General features: G+C 51.4%; 1 long non-coding RNA gene and 1 other non-coding gene across 2 annotated transcripts; one reads left to right on the forward strand and one right to left on the reverse strand.

Annotated features, from left to right (window-relative positions):
- Positions 1-246: 246 nt before the first annotated feature.
- On the reverse strand, positions 247-319 carry TRNAE-UUC. The gene has a single exon. It is a non-coding gene; the product is annotated as a tRNA-Glu (tRNA).
- A 5330-nt stretch (positions 320-5649) lies between these two features.
- Positions 5650-6834, forward strand: LOC122691411. The gene is made up of 3 exons (XR_006340408.1): positions 5650-5796; positions 6027-6182; positions 6717-6834. It is a non-coding gene; the product is annotated as an uncharacterized LOC122691411 (long non-coding RNA).
- Positions 6835-20224: the final 13390 nt, after the last annotated feature.

The raw sequence follows: 20224 nt of genomic DNA on the forward strand, positions 1-20224 counted from the left end.
TCCTCAGTGACCGCATCCAGACCCAGCTTGAAACCCAGTCCACCCCACCCCCAACACTCTCCTCCATCCCCCATCTATTCCCAGCCTCTCCTCCCCACTAAAGTCCACTCACTAAGCTGCCTGCCCTCCATGGACTCTCTGCATGGCCCCCAGAGGGCATCTCAGGTTTAATGCATCAAAAGTAAACTTTTTTTTTTTTTTTTTTTTTTTTTTTGTGGCTGTGTCATGTGGTTTGCAGGATCTTAGTTCCCCAAACTGGGATTGAACCAGTGACCTCAGCATTGAAAGTATGGTGTCTTAACCACTAGACTACCAGGGAATTCCCAAAAACAAACTCTTAATTTCCACTTTTCCCATCCCCAAATCTTGCTTGTCCTTCACTTATTCCCATCTTAGTAAAAGGGTTCATATTCACTCAGTTTCTCAGGACAAAGACCAAAGAGTTACAAGTGATTCCCTTCTCTCTTTCATACCTTGAATCTGACCCAACGGCATGTTCTGCTGGGTCTCCAGAACATACTCAGAATCTCATCCGTCTGCGTTGGTCCAAGCTGCTGTCCTCTCCAGGCTGTCACAGTGGCCTCCTTCTCAGGCTCCCACCATTGTTTCATCCCCTTCCCACAGTCCCAGAGGGGTGCTGGGGAAAAACTCAGCCCGTTGCATGGAGCAGGCAGCTGAGGTCCCAACCCCACCAGGGTGGAATCTCAGCAGCTGCACCAGATCACCTGCCCCTGAGCCTGCATCCTGAAGGGTAAGTAGTCCACAGCCAGCTCAGATGGGTGGCTGTCACCCATCTGATGCTCACCCACCAACCTCTGCTCACCCCACCTCCCTGACCTCAGCCTCCCCCTGCCTCCTCCTCCCCTCCCTCTTCTCCTCCTTCTCACTCCACTTGGGCTTCTCCAGCCTGTTGTAGGTGTGTGCTCAATTGCTCAGTCGTGTCCAACTCTTTGCGACCCCATGGACTGCAGCCCACCAGGCTCCTTTGTTCATGGGGATTCTTCAGGCCAGAATTCTTGAGTTGGTTGCCATTTCCTCCTCCAGGGGCTCGTCGCCTCTTAGGGATAGAGCCCTTGTATCCCTTGTTTCCTGCATTGGCAGACGGAGTCTTTACCACTGAGCCACTTGGGAAGTGCCCCGCCCACCCCACGACTGCTCTTCTTTAAATATAGCAAGCCTGTTGGTACTGGGGACTCTGCACTGGCTGTCCCTTCTATCTGGGAGATGCTTGCCCTTGACCTCTCCTTCACTTTGCCCAGATGTTGGCTCAGATGTTCCTCAGTGGCCATGCTCTAAGAAGCAGTCTCCCATGCTCTCCCTGCTCCACTGGGCTTTCTTTAGAATCCTGTTATGTTTGCATGGTTATATTTGTTGGTGTGCTTTGCACGTGCATGTATGGGTTTACATGAATGTAAGCTTCCAAGAACAGGGAGTTTGCTCTTTTGTGTCCCTAGTGCCTAGAATAATACTTGGAACATAGTAGATGCTCAAATAGCTGTTGATTAACTCAGTAAATGAGATGATGTTGCATCCACATCAGGACATGTGGGTTCCTGGGCCTTCCCAATAGCTGTGTGCTATTCCACAGGTGGACATGCTCAGGTTTAATTATCTGGCCCCTCACTTGAGGACATTTATCATTCTTATTCTTTTGCTACAATAAACAAAGTTTCATTGCACATCTTTGTACACCCATCTTTGCATTTATGTGTGAATATAGTGAAAAATCAACAATTACAGGCTCTGCACTTGCTGGATCAAGGAGTGTGTGCATTTAAAGCTTTGGTAGATAATCCTAAATTGTCACCCAAAAATATTTTTTACCAAATTATGATTTTTGAATTTTTAAAATATTTGAAAATCCATATGTCAAAGAATGAATTAGCCTCACTCCTTTAAAGAGCTCTTGAAACTGAGATCAGGCTCTGCGACTGAGTGTCATTTCACAAGGGTGAGACTGAGTCTCAGGGAGGGCATAGGGACTGTCATTCCTTGGCCATGGCCATGGTAGTCAACACACTCCAGCCCTGGGGTCCCACACCCTAGCCTCTTTCACCCTTACAGAAATCAGCCTTCAGTGCCTGTCACTGGCTGACTTTGGGAAAATTTAAGGACAGTCACTGAGAGTGGAGGGCTGTTATTATTCTGTATTGTCAGGAACTTCCTGAAGCACCAACCCAATAAGGATCTATTCAATGCTGGCTATGTGCTGCAACAGTGTGGACACAGCCTTCAACAACCCAGAAAAGCTTGGCCTTCAAAGAGCTTGCAGGGCATTCAAGGAGACAGATAATGAACAGGAGAGTACGTCAGATGGCAAGGAAGGATATGAGAAAGCCAAACCAGCAGAAACCGTATGACTGCCAGTTTCAGACAGGGCTTCAGGTCTTCACACCTCTGAGTTCTCACACTCTTGTGCAGCTCCCTCCCTCCAAGTTTGAACTGGACCTGGGACTTTCTTTTAATGACTAGGAAAGGCAGAGTGATGGGCTGGCACTACCAAGACTAGGTTACAAATGCCTGTGAGGGGACTTCCCTGGCAGTCCAGTGGCCAAGACTCTGCACTCCCAATGCAAGGGGCTCAGGTTCAATCCCTGATTTTGGAACTAGATCCCACATGCTGCAACTAAAGATTTGGCACAGCCAAATTACTTAATTAAAAAACAAACAAACGTCTGTGAGTCTGTCTCACTGGCACGCCCTCCCTTTCCCCTTGCTCACATTGATGTTTTGAGCAGCACAGGAGGGCCCATGTGCCAGGGACTGAGGGCAGCCTGGGAAGAGACAATTACTGCCCACAGCCTCATAAGACAGCCTTATGCAGACCCAGCCCTGAAAGGACCCCAACCTAGCTTGCCTGAAGTTATGAGAGACCCAGAGGAATAACAAGACCACACCCATATTCCTGACCCATAGAAACTGTAAGATAAACATGCAAATACTGTCTTTAAGCTTCTACGTTTTGGGCTAACTTGTTACTCAGCAATAGCTAACTCACACAAAGGGGAATAGAGAGTGCCAGGGAGGTGATGCAGTTTAAAATAGGATAGGAGGGAAGGAATTATTTGAGAAGACTTGAAGAAGGGGGAGACTGAGCCTTGGGATTCCAGGGGCAGAGTTGGATTTTGGATGGCAGTTACAAGGGTGGCTGGAATAGAGTGAGAGGGGCAAGAGGCAGGGGCAGGAAAAAGATGGATGGAAGGATGTCACGCTAGCATTTTTTTTTTTGACCCTGAACTTGGGCAAAGGGGGATTTTAAGACTTTGAGCAAATGCACATTTCAACAGGGTCCAGGTGGGTGATAGGTTTAAGGGAAGGTGGAGGGTAGCAGGGAGATGGCCAGAGGTGTCAGGTCCCCAGTTTACATGAAAGGTGACCATAATAATAGACGTAGGGTGTGAGGGAAGAGTTCCTACATCTAAGGGGTGGGGTGTAGGGGGCAGGTTTGGGGAAACCTGGCGGTTGGGGTTCACAGGCCCAAGATGCCTGTCCGACCTTGAGGCGGAGGGCTGAGCAGGCAGTTGGGTCAGGCAGTGTGTACAGTATTTAAGGCCACAGGACAGGAGTGAGCGTGGGGGTAGGTGAGGAGAGGACCAAGGGGTGGGAGTGAGGCAGGGAGTTTGTAGTCCAGCCAAGGACAACATGGGACCAAAGTGCTGGGTTACCGAGAGTTGAGGCTGAGCACTGACTTAGCAACTGGGACGGTCAGTGTAGAGTGAGTCCAACAGAGGCCTGTCTGAAGGACGAGGAAGTAAGCATATTTGGATCTGGTGGGAACAGACACAGTGTGTCTGCAGAGGGACACACTCAGGACACAACATCAAGGGAGGGAGTGGGAACCAGGCCCAAGACAGGGAGAGGGCAACAGCCCTGGGAGCTGGTGGGGAGTCAGGGCATCTGGTCCTCGGGGAATTCCAAGGACCCGGGTGCCCCTGCAGTTCATGCCTGCCCCCGGCCCCCCGCCTCACTAGCAGACTAGTTACCCTGGGGGTATCAGCAGGGCTGGAGATAAACTGGGCAACTGCCTTCGGAATTTCCTGACCTGGATGAGGTTCAGCCTTTAATCTCATGTTGTATCTATAGCCTTGTCTCATGTGGTTTGTGAGAAGCTGGGGAAAAAAAAGAAAAGGGCTGATAAGCTTCACAGAGGGGAGGAGAGACCAACCCAAGACGTTTTGAGTGAGCTCCAAGGTGCCAGTGAGGGGAAGGACAGAGACTCAGGGGGCATGGGTCTGAGCTGAGGGTGCAGCCAGGGGATGCCGAGTGTGCCAGGCTGCAAGACCAGCCCCGGTCAGACACCCGCTGTGGGGCTGGACTTCCCAAGCCTGTTTCTCCATCAGACAAATGGCGTGCCTGGGAACACCACCTCACAGGCTGTAGAGCAGGAGCAGGAGTTGGGCAGGGAGGGACCTTGTGTCCTTCTGGGAGAGGGACTCAGGTGGCACCAGTGGTGGGGGGTGGGGAGAGTGCCCTGGAAAGTCGAAGTGTTGCTCTGTGTGATGGGTGGGAGGGTGGTGCAAAATCGTATCTGTGAAAGTATAAACCTACCACTGAACTGAGGAAAAATGCCGTCTGAAACAGCATCTGCTTCCCTTCCTCTTTGTCTGGGCCCAAGAGGATTTGCTGCCTCTCAGGGGCCAAGAAAGCAGGTAGGAAGAGCAGGATGCGAGGGCTGGATGTCTTGACAAATTGAATTTTCCTTCTTTTCTGGCCTCCTGGGGGAGATATTGTGTCCTGCATTGATGCAAATGTGTTCAAAGTGCACTTTCCACAGACTCAGAAATAACGAGCTGCCTTTCCGCTGAGGCCTGGGACCATGGCAAGGACCCTTTTGCTGAAGGTGGCCCGTGGCTGGTCACAGAATCTGTGGCTGGCACAGCGGCAGAGTCCAGGTGCCATGATGGGTGAGCCAGGGGAGCCTGCAGAAGGCATGCAGAGAGCAGCAACCCCAGGAAGCATCTAATATACTCCTTTTGCTGTGGGGAACCAGGGCCCAGAGAAGGCACTGAGCTGCCTGGGGCAGGCAGGGAGTCCTGGGCACCTGGCCTGCTTCTCCCTGCCCCACCCTCCAGGCCGTCTCAGACCAGGTTTGCTTCTGGGAAGGAGCAAGGAGCTGTCAGCCAGCAGTTGGTCTTCAGCCAGGAGTTTGGGCTTTGGCCAGGAGTTGGTATTTGTTAAAAGAGATGGAAAAGGTGAAACTGTTATCAAGAGGCGGTATCTGAGGGCTGAGTTCACTGCAGGGTCTCAGGAACTAGATAGCATCAGCCTGGCCTGCTCAGAGGACATGAAGGAAAACTAGGGCAGTCACACATGGGAGTCGCCTACTCTCCAGCTGGCCTGCCCAGTGCTCCTGAGAGCCCGGAAGATGGAAAACAGGTTAACAAGTCCGGGAGGAAATGAGCAGAGATGCCTTTGCTGCCAAGGGCTTGGTTCAGCAACCCGATTGCTTCTGGCTTCCTCACCGGCCTGAGGCTGGTAGTGATGGCCATTTCTGGCAGAAGGATGTCTGGGTTTGAAAGTTGGAAAGGAGTTCTTTGGAAGCCTCGGATCCTGGTCTGCATGGTTCTCAGCTTTGCTGTCTCAAGAAAATGTGGGCTCCCAGGTGGTCCCCATGGCTCAATATTTGCCTCTTGTTTCACAACAGGTGGGCCTCTATTTAGATGGAACCCAAGAGCGGAAGAGGGTTCTGCTGCTGAGAAAACGTTTGGTGAACTTCACTACCCACTCCTGATTCACTGAACATGGTCACGGATATTCCTTTCATGGGATAAAGAAAATAGTGGCAGACTCGGCAAGGTCATTCTTACCTTCCTTTCCCTTATGATCTGCACTAATTGCGGCTGGAAAGCTAATTAAATTCCCAGCCTGTCTTGAACTAAGTGTGGTCAAATAATACAGTTCTAGTAAATGAGATATAATTGGCAGTCAGCTGGGGGGTTCTGGGCAGACTTGTTTTCTTGATTAAAGAGCCATAGGTGGCTGGTATTTCTAATTTTCTCTCCATTTCCCTTTTTCCTGCCTTGCAGGTGGATATGACACCAGGAGTTGTGGCAGTCATGTTGTAACACTGAGGCAGAACACATGAAAAAGAGGCAAAGTCCTTATGGAGACAGGGCTTGACATGGCTGAGCTGTTGAACCTAGGCCAGCAGCTGTCAACTCACAGGCCTCTTGTAATCTGAGGTAAAACCAAGCTTTATTTGTCTAAGCTGTTGTGTTTGGAATTTCTGCAGCTGAAAGCACTGCTGGCTAATGCACACCACTATGACAAAGTATCAGCCAGCATCACAGGTGACAGTGAAACCCTACCTGCATTCCCACTACATTTTGAGATAGGGGTGTGTTCGCTGTAACCACCAAGAATGATAACAATACAAATAACATTTCTGAGTATTCATTACATGCCAACAACTATCCTAAGCAGTTAGCATATTGGCTCATCTGATCTTCCAACAATCCCGTGGGGAACGTTTTACAGGTGTCAAAACTAAGGCACAGAGAGGTTGAGGGAACTTGCTCAAGTTAGTAAGCAGTGAGCCAAGATGTGAATTCAGAAAGTCTGGCTCCAGGATCCATCCTCACAGTCACATGTGATACTCACCCTCTCTCTCTCTACAATTAAGAGTCAGGGGAGACCAGCATAGCCCTGATCGAGGCTTCTTGTCCTGAGCTTCATGGCTGCCTCATTCCTTCCTTTCATGCACTTCTCCGGGGAAGCCAGCTACCTGCTAAAGGAGGGTGGAGAGCCAGGATCAGAGCTGGAGGAACTGCGATCTGAAATGTTTGACAGCCTCGGGCTGGGGCAGCCTTTGGGGCTACTTCACAGACAGCCAAGACCCCTCCTCTGCTCCAGGGCATGTATGAGTGAACACTGTCAATATTTTTTCTCTTCCTTCTCCCATTTCCCAAGTTGATTAACCCCACTTCTGATGAACATCTTTTTCATTTATTTTTAAAGCTACTTTAGTATTCAGTAATGGTGAAGGCAATGGCACCCCAGTCCAGTACTCTTGCCTGGAAAATCCTATGGACAGAGGAGCCTGGTGGGCTGCAGTCCATGGGGTCGCTAAGAGTCGGACAGGACTGAGTGACTTCACTTTCACTTTTCACTTTCAAGCATTGGAGAAGGAAATGGCAACCCATTCCAGTGTTCTTGCCTGGAGAATACCAGGGACAGAGAAGCCTGGTGGGATGATGTCTATGGGGTCACACAGAGTCGGACATGACTGAAGCGACTTAGCAGCAGCAGCAGCAGCAGTATTCAGTAATACTGGTGAGTCTTATAGGATGGGGAGCTGGCTGTCTCTTCTTCACCTATTATCACTTAGAGCATTTTTCTCTTTATTCATTTACTTATTTTAATGTGCTTTGTTGCTGTGTGGGCTTTCTCTAGTCTCAGTAAACCAAGGCTACTCTTTGTTGAGGTGTGAAGGCTTCTCAGTTCGGTGGCTTCTCTTGTTGCTGAGCACAGGCTCTAGGCACACTGGTTCAACAGTTGTGGTGCATGGACTTAGGTGCTCCTAGGCATACAGAATCTTCCTGGGCTAGGGATTGAACTCCTGCATTGGCAGGTATCTACCTGCCTTATCCACTGTACCACCAGGGAAGGGAAGTCCTTACAGCTTTTTTTTCAATTGTGAAGGAAATACATGGCTGCTATAAACCCTTAACATAGTTCAGAAGTGTGTGAAATGCAAAGTATGATTTTCTGCTCCTATGTTTTCAACCTCCAGGGTCTTTCCCCATAACTCAGAAGGATAATGTTGCCTATGAGATTGGAGTGTGTCCTTTTAGTTTTCTCTACAGAAACACAGTCACCTTTGTAAGATGCACATCTCTTCTCTTAAATTTTAAAAAAAATCAGACTATACATGGCATTTTGTAAATTTCTGCTTCTCCAAAAATAATTCATGGACTTAAATTTGGTTCATTTTAGGAAGGAAGTACTACAATTTCCTTAGTTAACTTTGTGTCCATGGACACTGATTGTTTCCAATGTGTTGCTTTCGTGTACTTGTGTGCTAGTTTGGGTTAAAGGGGTTCCTATAAATGGCACACTTGTGTGCATGTGCACACCTATCACCATCAAACAGGTATGACAGGCATGGCCAAGTGCCCTTTCTCACTCCTGTCCCAGGCCCTCTTCCACTGACTGAGGACAAGAGTGCTCCTCATCCATGCCTTGCTAATCGTAGATACTTTCAATACTTAAAAATGTTGCAAACACCCCATCACAACATGCAGTTCCCTGATCTTGGTTTCTAAATACAGCCCCCACTAAAAGGAACCAGGAACCAAGGCTCCTTGGAGAAATGATTGATTCCAGGGTTGGGGCAGGGAACTTAAAAATGGGCTTAGATGGACTTCCCTGGTGGTCCAGTGGCTAAGACTCTGTGCTCTCAATGCAGGGGGCCAGGGTTTGAGCCCTGATCAGGGAACTAGATCCCATATGCCACAACTAAGACCCAGCATGGCCAGATAAATACATAATTTTTTAAATGGGCTTAGAATAGCTTGCTGTGACAGAAGGTAAGAAAGTAATCAAACTATGATGGGGTGTGTCAAAGGGACACAGGAGCCAACTTGAAGGCTCCCATTGACCCAACTGGGATATTTTGAGCATCAAAATAAGTAATTACAAAAATGAATTATAACCACTAGAATTAAAAAACTCCATGCATCCTATGAGATTGCATGCTTGCTCAGTCATGTTCCACTCTTTGCAACCCTATGTAGCTTGCTAGGCTCCTCTGTCCATGGGATTCTCCAGGCAAAAATACTGAAGTGGATTGCCATTTCCTTTTTCAGGGGAGCTTTCCAATCCAGAGATTGAACCTGCATCTCCTGCAATGACATGCAGATTCTTTACCATCTGAGCCACCTGAGAAGCCTAGTAAAGAAAAAAGGAAAGGCTAGCCTTCACAGTAGAATGTCAGCTAAGAAGTATAGATAGAACTTAGAAAAATTATCATTTGGCAACAATTGTAATGATAACTGATACAGACGAGGATCAGCAGCAGATGAACTTGTTGATTACAAAAGGAAAAGTAGTAACTTGGGGCCTTCCCAAGGCAGAGTGGGGGTCTGGGAGATAAAGTTATAGTAGTCCTTACAGGGGAGGGGAGGATAGACAGAGTTCCAACTTTACATCCTCCTAGTGGATGATTCTGAAAGCTTCTCGGGGGGCCCAGCAGCCCCCGGTCCCCATGATGACCACCCTTCTATTGGACTTTCTCCTCTCTTACTCCTGCCTCCTGCCATCACCTCCCCAACCAACTCCCACCCCAAGTCCTATCTCAGGCCCTGCTTTGGTGGGGACCAAGGCAACCTGCTTGGTGGGCTGCTGAGCCCCAGGGTGTCCATGCAGCTTGGGGAGACCAGTCAGGAGCATCTGCCACGGTTGAGTTGAGGGCCACTGTGGCTGGGACTGGCGGGTTTGCTGATAGACCATGGGGGACAACAGCACAGTCATGGTGGCTCTGCTCCCAGGCTTTGGAATGGAGCACTGGAAGGACGAGGTTGCCACCTGCTGCTATGCAGGAGAGTTCCAGGCAGAGCTGTGCAAGTGCTGCTAGTTACCCTGGAGGTGCCTTCCAGAGCGTCAGAGTGACCTTTGTGGGTGACATCAGTGCACAGATGCATGAAGCCATTGCCTGAATGAGCTCACCATGGAAGGAGTGGGGAAGAGAGGAGGCTACCAAGAATGGAGGCTCCTGGGACATTCCAAAATCCACACATCAGGACAAGAGGGTGAGGCCAGCCAGGGAACCAAGGAGGGTGGGTGGCAGGTGAGGTGAGACTCCAAGCCAGCTGTGTGAGCCGGGATTCTGCTGCTGCTCTGCGGGTCCCAGCCAGGGAGAGGAGTGCTGCCAGGAGGGAGTGACTCACCCCGTCAAGGGCAGACAGCAGTGTGGAGGGCATGACAGCTTGGATGCGAGCGCATCCCTCAGACATCCCGAGATTCAGGAAGGAGGGGTCAGCTGCCTCTGGAGCTGCTGCATCTCTGATATGTCATTAGCACTCTGGAGGAGGACAACTGAGCTTTTCTCCTTTATGACTTTAAAAATCTGTTTTCTACTTTGAGCAGATGTTATTTTTTTGTGTAAGAAAAACCAGTGTATCTTATTTAATTTAAAGGTAAGTTAGGATATTTGTAAATTATGTATCAGCTACAGGGTTAATAACCAAAAAAAAAAAAGAAAAAATGAAAGAAATTTCATTTAAAATGGGCAAAGGACCTAAATACAGACATACCTCCTTTCAGCATCCTTTGCTGTACTGTGTATCACAAATACTGCTTTTTATTTTTTCAAATTCAATGTCCATAGCCAAAAAAAAGTAAGTTAGGTTCCAGACATAATCTAGATCCTTTAGGCACAGTGGTGGGCTAGTGATAACCTCATGGCTACCAAGTGCGTCTCGGGACTTTACACCCAGGGGAGGACAGTTCACCTGGGTTTTGGTTCAGTGGGGCTGGACTTCTAGGTGATCCCGAGCAGCTTCCCCTGGAGAGAACCAGACTCCCATTTCAGACAGCCTGTGTAGAGTCTCTTGTCCCCTCTGTGGTGCTGCTGCTTCTGTCCATGAGGACGGAAAAGTGGACTCTGCACACTGGGTTGGCAAGGGGCAGAGGGGCAACACTGCCTGCCATGCTGTTTGTCTGCCATGACCTTCCTCAGAGGGCAGGCATGGAGGTCATTGTCTCCTGGCTCCAAGGCCAGCTCAGCAGGGCCATCTGACTGCCATCACAAGTATCCATGGTTAAAATAGATTTATTCAGCATTCACCTGTTACGTGGTAACTGAGCACCCACTCTGTGCCATCCACCATTCTGGTTGCTAGGTATGTAGCAGTTAAGGGAAGATGCAGTCAGAGTAAGGTCAGGGACCATCTAACCATCTCATCCTCTTGTTGTATGGCATCATTGACTCAATGGACATGAGTCTGAGCAAACTCAGGAGAAAGTGAAGGACAGAGAGGCCTGGCATGCTGCAGTCTATGGGGTTGCAAAGAGTGGGACACGACTGAGTGACTGAACAAAAACAACAAAGGTCAGGAACAGGAGGATGACTGTGACTGTGGATGCAATGAGCAGAGGCAGGCCCAAGGGCCTGAGCTGAGCTGCTGCTACAGCCCAGTCTGCAGTGCCTCTCCTAGTGGAGAACTGACAGTGGCCAGGCCTGGGAGCCCTTTGCAGAAGCAGCCCCACACCAGGCGAGGAGTCTGAGGACTGGGGCAGAAAGTGCTGCCCAGCGTCGTGAGTGAGTGCCCTTCTCCCAGCCTCAGCCCACTCACTGCCACTCCTTCACAAAACATTCCATGCTCACTCACCCTAGCTGCCCATGCTGAGCCCCTGGCCCCACCTGGCATGCTGCCCAGGAATGGTGACCTTGGCCTGTACCACAGGGACAGGTCACAGGCAGTGGCTCCTCTACAGGACAGGCCACACTGGAGTCATTTATAAACACATCACAGGACAACTCCAAGCCAGTCGAAAATCAATGCAGTAAAACAAAAAATCAAAAACCAGAAGTCTGCTAATGCAGTAACCATAAGCAGCTTTCTCTGGACCCTGGGCTCTGGGTGGTTTCTATGGTGATGGTTCCTTGGGGCTTTGGACCCCTGGAAATGTGGGGATCAGTGCTTCAGTTCTTCTCACAGCATCTCCATCAACTTCCTTTTCAGCTGAGTCTCCAGGGTGAGAGCCTTCTCATCACTTTGTTGTTTTGCTAGATTAGCCTGTCTTTTCTGATCTGTGCACCAAGCGTGAGTTACCTTTATAACTGAAAAGCCAATGCTTCCATTAAGATTCAGAGGAAAGTTTATAGTTTACTTATAAAAACAATAGAAATGGCTCTGGCCAAGTTGAGTTGGGTAAAGTAGGCGCCTGAGGGGTCTTCTGGCCAGCACCTGACCCACTGCGGAGCCTCTGGGTGTTTGGCAGGACACAGAAGTGAGCCAGTTGCCGATTCATGGATCCCAAGGCCTCTTGGTTTGGGCCTGGAGTCTTCCTGGCCTCTGGGTCTCCTCCTGTCGCTGTCCCCTCCCATTTTTCTTCTTCCAAAATGACCAAAAGAAATACAGCCTCCCATTTCAGTGGGGGAAAAATTCATCTAAGTAGCTTTTTAATAAAAACAGAGGCTCTTGCTTGACCACAAAATCAATTAGTTGGTGGAGAATTTTATTAGTCAATCATGTAAGTAATTAAAAATATTGATTGATGGGGGCACCAGGGGCCAAAAGTGGCTGCTTCTCCCCAGCAGTGTGGGGCGGTGGCTGGCATGGGGGCACCGGGAAGTGATCCTAAGTGGGGACTTTTGAATCACTCCCCAGTGTGCCTCTCCCAAGGTCAAACTGGGACATATTAGACAAGGGAGTCAGTCGATCTTGGAGCCTCCATTTTCTCATGTGAAAAACAACAGGGCTGATAACATGGTATTCTTTCGTGGACTAAATGAAGCAGAACTTGGATGGTGAGTGGCATGGCTCTAAGGGTTCATGACAGGTGGGGCTGTATTCCTGACTGTCAAGGAATTCTAGGCCAAGGAATTCAAGTTCAGTCTTGTCCTGGGGCCAAGGGTAGGAGGGACAGAACGGTCAGGGGGCCTGGTCTTCTGAGTCAGGCCTCGCCAACAGGCAAGGGCTCTGCCGGGTTTTGTCTGACCAGAGGTGGATCAGGTAATGTGGGTGCCCAGCCTCCTATGCTCAGCACCCAACTCAAGTTCAAAGGGGGAGGAAATGGACTCCCTGTTGGCAGGGGAGTGGCAGATTTCTGAGAGAGCATGTGGAACAAGAGCACTTTTGTGGCCAGTTTTGGAAAATATCACCTGCTACATTGGATCCCTTCCTGGAGGCCTGAGGATGGTGTCCTCGGCCTTGAGAAGCACCCATCTTGGTGCCCACTGTGGAGGGATCATGAGGGGGGAACAAACCTCCACTGACTGAGTGCCCTGCCCTGTGTCTGCCTCCTCTTCATGGCACATGCAGTGGAAATCACTGCCCTGCTCCACAGATGAGGAGTGGGGATCTGGTGGCTCCATCACTTAACTGCTCTGTTGTAAGTTCTCTCCTCCATTCTGGGCCTCCTGGTCCCCTAGTCCAGTGGATGCAGGGAGGCTCACCTCATCCTGGGAGGCCCCTCAGGATCAGACTCCATGGGTGCCTCCCCTAACATCTAAGAGATCTGTGTAATGGGCCAGGAAGATGGGGCTTCCTGTAGGGGGAGAGGAGGAACTGAACCTGAGGGTCTTCTGCCGTCAGTCCCTTCCTCCACCTCCTTGCCCACAGGGTGCAGCCTTGCCTGAGGGTCCTCAGGAGGGATCCCTGGTCTGATGGGAGCCCAGGTCCTCAGGACCACCTGGGACAGTCACCCCCACACCAGGCCCCAGTCCGGCTGCCCCTTCCTCCCCGGGAACCCTGTAAACCTCACCTGTCTGGGCCCTAAAGGCTTGCCCCACCACGAAGGCTTCTGAGCTTCCTTCCTGGCACACAGTTTTGCAAAGCCACCCCGGAAAGCGGGCCCTGGGGGTGCTTTATGCAGGCTGTTCGTCCTCTGTAAAGCCTGGCTATTTGTTTAGACTAGCTGACATTTCCATGGTATTTTATTAAAGAAAATATCCTGGGGAGAAGGCGGGATGTTTGCACACAGCTTATACCCTCCGCCTCTGGCCCCCAGCGCCCAGGAGCGGGTAAGGCGGCCAGCCTCTCCCCCACCCTTCTTCCCTGAGAAAGGAGGGGTGGTAGGCAGCCACACACAGGTGCAGGGATCCTTCCAATCTCTGCTTGGCCCCATGCTCTGAGGGGCAGGACAGAAAGAGACCAGGCAAGACCATGGCTTCCTTCTCGGTGGGACTGTGGTCAATGACCCCACTGGGGACTCCCGGCCAGCTCCATCAGTTGTGCCCTGTATTAGTCTGTCTCTGGATCTTGTGTACTGTGCCCTTTGCTCTCCTTTGTGTCTTTGTTATCAGCATCTGCTAGGGGTTCCCCCGCAGTCAAAGGGCTGAGTTAACTGCTGGCAGCCTTCATTCTGAGCTAACAATCCTAGTTATTCTGTGGGATCTGTCTCAAGGTGCCAGGGGCACCTGTGGCCAGAGGAATCTCCTTCCCCATCAGCCATCACCCAAGCACTTCTGAGGTGGCCGCACTAGGGTGTTGCCTCTCCCCCAGCACCAGACAAAGGTGTCACAGTCACACTGACTGGGGTGTGAGTCCCAGCCCTGCACAGCTGCCAATGAGGGCCTGCTGAGCAGCCCCGTGGGGGGCCCTTGGGTGCTTGCTGTGCATGCTGGACCTTCCCCAGGGCAGCACCCTGGGGGTCCCCGTCTCCCTCACCATGGCTGGAATGCAGTCTAGGTATGAGGTCCTGGAACCTGGCTTTGCAAGCAGATGGAACACTGGTGCACTCCAACACTGTGTTCTTACCTGTCCTGGAGAAAAGAGAAGAAGGACAGGCTCGGCACTGTCTTCCAGTGACACGGGGCTGGTTTGGCCTTAATTAAATCACCCTCAGCCCAGCTCATAGTTATAAATTGCTATCACGCCCATGGACCCATTTCAAGCATCAACCTTCCATGTCTATGCAAACAACCCCACAACCTCCACTTCAGCTCCCGCCTGCAAACCACAGGAGGTGTTTCCATTTTAACCAAAATCAACTACAGACAATTAGGGATCCTTGGCCTAATTCATCATGAAAGGGCTGCACATCTGTGGATTAGGAGAGTACAACTGCCTTCCTCCTGAGAGGAGACTGAGCCGCCAGGCCTAGAGTGGCCCAGTGGGTGGGGCTGAGCAGGTGGGAGTGGGGGTGGGGGAGCCCAGATTCTACTTACTGGAGGTGTGGATGATCCCACCTGCCAGGAAGCCCCTGTGGGTCAAGTATTAGTCTTGTCAGCATATAGGGGTGAGCAGAGTCCCGGATGCTGAGAGCCTATCTGAGGGGTCAGGCCTGGGCCTCCTCACAGGGGGTGGTGAGTTGCGGGGAGGGGTGGGTTGGGAGGGGGAAGAAAGGGAAAGGGAGGGGACACAGAGGGAAGAGGGCAGGGGAAAGGGGGAGGGGATAGCAGCAGCATCTGGGTCCTAGACCAGAGCAGACGCCTCTCACTGGCCTCCCTGCTCCCCTCGGGTCCCCCAACACCCTCCTTCACACAAGCATTAGCCAGAGTGAGCTTTCCAAATGACAGTCAGACCCTGAAACTCCTTCATGCAAACCTCCCAGCAGCTTCCTGTTGCCAGCAGAATAAATTCCACATCCTTTCTGATGGCCCTCAGGGCCCTTCATGGCCTCTTGACTCCTCTCCTTCTTCAGCCACTTACTTCCCTGGGACCACGCTGCCACCTATCCATCCTTCCAGCCTCAGGTCCCTGCATTTATATTTCTGTTGGGCTCCCTGTCTCCTCACCTGTCTGGCTTTTTGTCTCTCTCAAGCTCAACTGTCTTTTCTCAGGAGAGGTCCTTCCTGAGCACTCCCAGCCATCCTGCGTGAATCACCTCCCAGCAAACCCTGTCCCCTTGGCCCATCTGCCCCCTTCACGGACCTGCTGGTCAGAGTTGGCAAGCATGTTCCTTATTGACCTGTTGGCCTTCTCTCTGCTAACAGAAGTAGGGGACTCACCTCTCTGGCCCATGCTCTGAATGGTTGCTGCTTCAGGCACAAGAGTGCCCCCCTCTGCCCCGCAGGCTGTCAGCTTACTGAGGGCAGTACTCCTTCTGCCTCCAAGCCGGGTACACGGTGTGATGCCCTGACCTGCATGGGCTCCGTTCACTGGGTCATGGTGCTGATCTTCTTCCCTCTGTGCAGACGAGGAAACACTGCCTCCCATACCCCGTGCCCTGGAGGGGTGCTCCCCAGTGAGCAGAGCGGCAGCTGGGCCAGCACTGGCTGGAAGGCCTGTGCTGACCCTCAGGCGAGGCCCTGACCCTGACCAGCCACACATGGCCCAACGCCTGGTGGCCCTCCAGCTGCAGCGGACATCTGCTGCAGCTGGGCCTGGCCTGCAGCTCTGCCACATGTGTTCTGTCTCAGACCCTGCACTGGGGACACCCCTGGTGATGTGAGACTCACACTGCAATTCCCTGTGACGTAATTAGCTCCCCAGAGCCTGGGGAGTGGTCGGCTGCAGGTGGGCAGAAGGTGGGCTTCCCTGCAGGTACGTGTGTGCGGGCACGTGCGCCTGTGTGTATGTGTGTGTGTGTGTGTGTGTGTGTGTGTGCATGCATGTATGCATGTGCATGTGAGTGTGTAGAGTCGCTCCTCGGGGACTGAGAGGTCTGGGGTGGAGAGGTAGCACAGTTGGGTCTGCTTTTTAAAGAGATAGTGTCATGGGATGTCTAAAGGCTTTGGAATCTCAGAGGCCACACTTCCTGATGCTCCACCCCATTCAACCTCTCAAGGGTCTCAGTATACTTATCTATAAAACAGGGCAACAGTTCTACCTCACCCTCAGGCTCACCATGAGGATGAAAATGCAGGACAAGTGCTGAAGGCCCGTCCCACCCCGAGTAGGTGCTGGGAAGTGTCATGGAGAGGACTGGGGTGGGGCGGGAGGGAGACCTTGGGGTCCAGCACACTTAGTGGCAGGACCTTGGGGAAGCCGGGAACCTCAAAGGCGACCTTGTTCCTGACTACTCAGGAGGTAGCTGGGAAGGTCCATGAGAGGATATAGGCCCAAGAAAGCCGGCTCGGGTGACAGGAGCTAGAGAGACCGTCACGCTCATGACTGAAATCTGAGCTCTGTTCAGGCCTCCACTGCTGGGTGTGGGCCTATTTGGGGACTCTGCTTTTTCCTCTGGAGCCTCCTGAGATCTTCCAGCCTGGGAAGATGAAGAGTGCCAGCCCTTGGGGATTCCCAGGGGTTCCCTGGAAGCTGGCAAGGGGCAAGAAGCTTCAGCACCTGTGCTCTACCACACAGGGAGGGTGCACCCACTCCTCCAGCCAGGTTTGTGGGTTTTCTGGGGCTGTTGGGGCAGAGATGGGGTAGCTGAGGCCACACACCCTCCTTCTCGTAGGATTCACCTCCTGTCACCTCTTGTCTCAGGCCTCCAGGGCAAGTCCTCTGGAGGTTCAGGGTCCATGTTGCTCTCCAAGGTGCTCTCCTTCAGCAGCCAGATTTGGGATGTGGAGAGGATTAAAAACAAGAGCAGTTAATCCCAATCTGCATCTTTGTGTTAATCATTCAGTCGTGTCCAATTCTTTGCTGCCCCACGGACTATAGCTCGCCAGGCTCCTCTGTCCATAGAATTCTCCAAGAATATTGGAGTGGGTTGCCATTCCCTCCTCCAGGGGACCTTCCCAACCCAGGGATCGAATCCAGGTCTCCTGCATTGTAAGCGGTTTCTTTACCATCTGAGCCACCAGGGAAGACCAATCCCAATCAACTATATATAACATAGATAACTAATAAGGAACTCCTATATAACACAGGGAAGTCCACTCAACACTCTGTAATGATCTATGTGGGAAAAAAAGTCTAAAACAAAGATACATATAACTGATTGTTTATATAACTTTGCTGTATACCCAAAACTAACAAAACATTGTAAATCAATTACACTCTATTAAACAAACAAAAAACAAGAGCAGTGTGAGAAAACGCTCTCCAGCCACCCAGGGTGGGGACCTTTGGGTGGGGGAAGCCCCCTGTACCTCCCAGGCCTCAGCCATGTCATGGGAGCTGGTCTGCCCTGCCTGCTCCAGGGCCACCTGAAGTCCAAGTGACAGTGCTGTGTGAAAGGATGGAAGTAATAAAAAAAATGAACACAAGCCAGCACAGGTTGTTATTTTACCCTCCATGTCCTAGTTCTGCTAACTCCCCTGGCTCTGGGCTGAGCTGAATGCCTCCCTGTAATGAGATGATGAACAGTTTATTCCTTTGTGTGTAGCCAACCAGAAATTCAGCCTGCAGCACTGCAATCTGTGCCCAGTGGGCAGCCCCGGAGCCTTGCCCTCTAACTCAGTTTCCCCTCTGATTCGCGGTGCCAGCACGGGGTTACCTCTGTGCTCTCCTCCTCCGGAGTTGGGCTGGGTTTTTCCTGTGTTTTCTGGCATCTGTCCAAGCTGGCTTTCCCTGATCATGGATTGTTCTAGCTCTTCACGTGCATATGCCATCTAAGGGGATGGAAGCTGGAGAACACTGCACCTAGTACCCCATGTTTCCCATGACCTGAGCATATCCCCTCAGAGCATGAGACAACCCAGCTGCCAAACTGAGGCTGCCTGGCCATGCCTTCTGCTTGGTGGGACTCCTTGAGGGAAAGCCTGGGCCATAGACTAGCACCAGCCTCTGAATCCTCCTCCTCTTGCACCACAGAGCATTGGACAGAGGCCTTGTGCTTCCCACCACCTCTGAGGCCCAGTGCTCCTGCACAGAAGGACTGTCATCACACAGGCAGGATGAAGACCCTGGGGAGGCCACCCCATCATGCCACACAAAGTCCCTACCCACTGGCCAACCCATGACCCTGGCCCCTCCCATTGCAATTCCGGGGCACCCCATTCTCTGAGCCTCACATGTACCCAGGCCCTAGGCACCAACAGCACTGTCCCTTCTATGTCCCCAGGTGAGCCTCCTCTGTGACACCTCCTGTGATGGCAGGGCTGGGGACAGGGCCAGTCCCCTGCCTCTCTGAGTCTCTAGGCTATTCTGCTCCAGGGAGGGGCTATGCATTACCTGCCCCTCCCCTAGGCCCTGCTGGGAGGTGGGATGAAAAAGGGTCCAGTAACCAGGTCACCATCCCTCCAGAGCCCTACCCAGCTGGACCAGTGGACCACAGACGTAGTGATGAAGTCAGAATCACAGGCTCCATCCCATGGGCCAAGCTCTGGGCCTCTGCCTGGGGACGAGTCAGTGCATGAGCCAATGGGCAGGATGCATCTGTCACTCTGTTCTCGGACATCCCTAGTCCCTGAGCTCCTAGCCTGACCTGCCCTAGGCTGCAGGCTTCTGCTTATGGGATGGATCCTTCACTCGATGCCCAGAGTTAAACGGGCATTTCTTTGCTGCTTTTTCTTATCCCTAACACAGCTTCTGGGATTAATTATCAATACAAAGTCATATTTGAAAGGTAGTTACAGAGCCAGCCCAACATGAATACCATAACTCAATAAACAGCAAAAAAACAATGGAGATCACCAGACCATAGACCACTCTCCTCTATGAAGACAGATGCAAAAAACCTTAAATTATTAGCAAATAAAATAATATGCCACAACCAGGAGGCCCATCCCTCTGGTAAGCAAGGCAATACACTGGTAGAAAGGGTATTAACAGAGTCCACTCTTTAATTGGTCAGATGGTGGACAGTGTTTGGAGGGTGCAAAGGGACTTTAGGACCCAGCAGTGCTCTGACCTGGGTGGGTGACACCGACGTAGGCACTCTGGAGAATTCATGGAGCTACACATTTGAGCTATGCTGTCACTATGTGGTGTTATGCTTCAAAAACAATTCAATAAGAAAAGTAACCAACAGAGAAAAGATGTTGCTTCAATAAGAAGCAACCAACATACAGCAAACTGAGAACTAGCAACTTAAAAAATCAGTAAGAAAAAATAAAAACAATCTCAACCCACTCCAATATTCTTGCCTGGAGAATCCCATGGGCAGAGGAGCTTGGTGAGCTTCAGTCCATGGGGACACAAGGAGTGGGACAGGTAGAGAGGGAGGTGGGAGGGGGGATCGGGATGCGGAATACATGTAAATCCATGGCTGATTCATGTTAATGTCCGGCTTCACTGGACCCTTGCACCCATCTGGCCTACTCAGGTTTCAGGGGCAGAGGCTGGGGTATGTCCCCCACATATACTTGCCCCCCGGTAGTGGTGGGCAGGAGCTGGTCTCTTCATTTCTCACCAGCACTTGGTAAAATCAGAAATAAGTTCCAGGGGCCCAGCATGCTGCCATGATCTCCACAGCCCACAGCACTCTCTAGACTCAAAGAATTCCATGGTCACATCTGATTTTTCCTGCAGGAGCCCATCCATGTTTACATGTCAGAGTGCAGTGGAGGTGGAGCTGGGGTGGCCTCTCTGGGCCCTGAATCCCCCACCCCCACCCCCAAGAAGATGGTCGTGGTGTCTGCTCACAGTGGAACCCAGGGAGGGAGGCTCGGAGCTGGGGAGTGCCTGAAAGGATAGTAATGCAATCACCACCTGAGACCGAGAGCCTTCGCATTTTTCACACTTTTCAGGCTCCTCGCATTCTTCACACCTTTTCATGCTCCTCG

This window comes from Cervus elaphus, unplaced genomic scaffold, assembly GCF_910594005.1.
Source record: "Cervus elaphus unplaced genomic scaffold, mCerEla1.1, whole genome shotgun sequence".
Lineage (NCBI taxonomy): Eukaryota > Metazoa > Chordata > Mammalia > Artiodactyla > Cervidae > Cervus > Cervus elaphus.